The sequence below is a fragment of the Salvelinus alpinus genome, chromosome 18, assembly GCF_045679555.1.
Source record: "Salvelinus alpinus chromosome 18, SLU_Salpinus.1, whole genome shotgun sequence".
Taxonomy (NCBI): Eukaryota; Metazoa; Chordata; class Actinopteri; order Salmoniformes; family Salmonidae; genus Salvelinus; species Salvelinus alpinus.
The window spans coordinates 6296813-6297493 of record NC_092103.1 but is presented as its reverse complement, the minus strand read 5'-3'; the positions used below and the strand labels follow the sequence as shown (position 1 = coordinate 6297493).

At 34.2% G+C, this 681-nt stretch overlaps 1 non-coding gene across 1 annotated transcript; it reads left to right on the top strand.

Annotated features, from left to right (window-relative positions):
• Positions 1-311: 311 nt before the first annotated feature.
• On the top strand, positions 312-364 carry LOC139544693 (U7 small nuclear RNA). Its single transcript, XR_011668932.1, has one exon. It is a non-coding gene; the product is annotated as a U7 small nuclear RNA (small nuclear RNA).
• The last annotated feature ends 317 nt before the right edge of the window (positions 365-681 follow it).

Here is a 681-nt window from a genome sequence, read left to right as displayed (position 1 = left end):
TAGTATACTATAGTACTAAATACTACGGTATTGTCTGCAAAAAAACACTGTAGTAAATATTACAGTAATGTCCACAAAACAATACAGTCCGCAAAAATACTACACTTTTTTAACTGGTATATACTACAATATTACATTTGCATGTACCCTGACCATTCCCCTACCCCATATCCCAATTTGTGCCACCCATAAGGGAGAAACCTACGTGCTAAGTATAGATCAAATATTGTGTTACCTACAGGTTATAGAAAAGAGCAGAATGTCTGAACTATCCGTTCAGACCCCAGTCCTACCTACCTACAGGTTATGGAAAATGTGCTCTTTCAGTATTTCTCTAGTAGGTTTTCTGAAGGAGAAAGCCTCCACTTCTATGTCAAAGATAAAACAACAAAAACACTATATTAAATACCATAGTATACTACAGTCCGCAAAAACACTACAGTAAATACTACAGTATACTACAGTCCGCAAAAACACTACAGTAAATACTACAGTATAATACAGTGAATACTACAGTAAAGTCAGAAAAAACACTACAGTGAATACTATAGTATTTATACCATAGTATACTATGGTATTCTTTTATGTTGGAGATGGCACTGAAGAGTGGTGGGTGAAGAAAAAATCCTTTCAGAACATATGCGTGGACTAAGTTTATACAGTTTATATAATAGATATTGA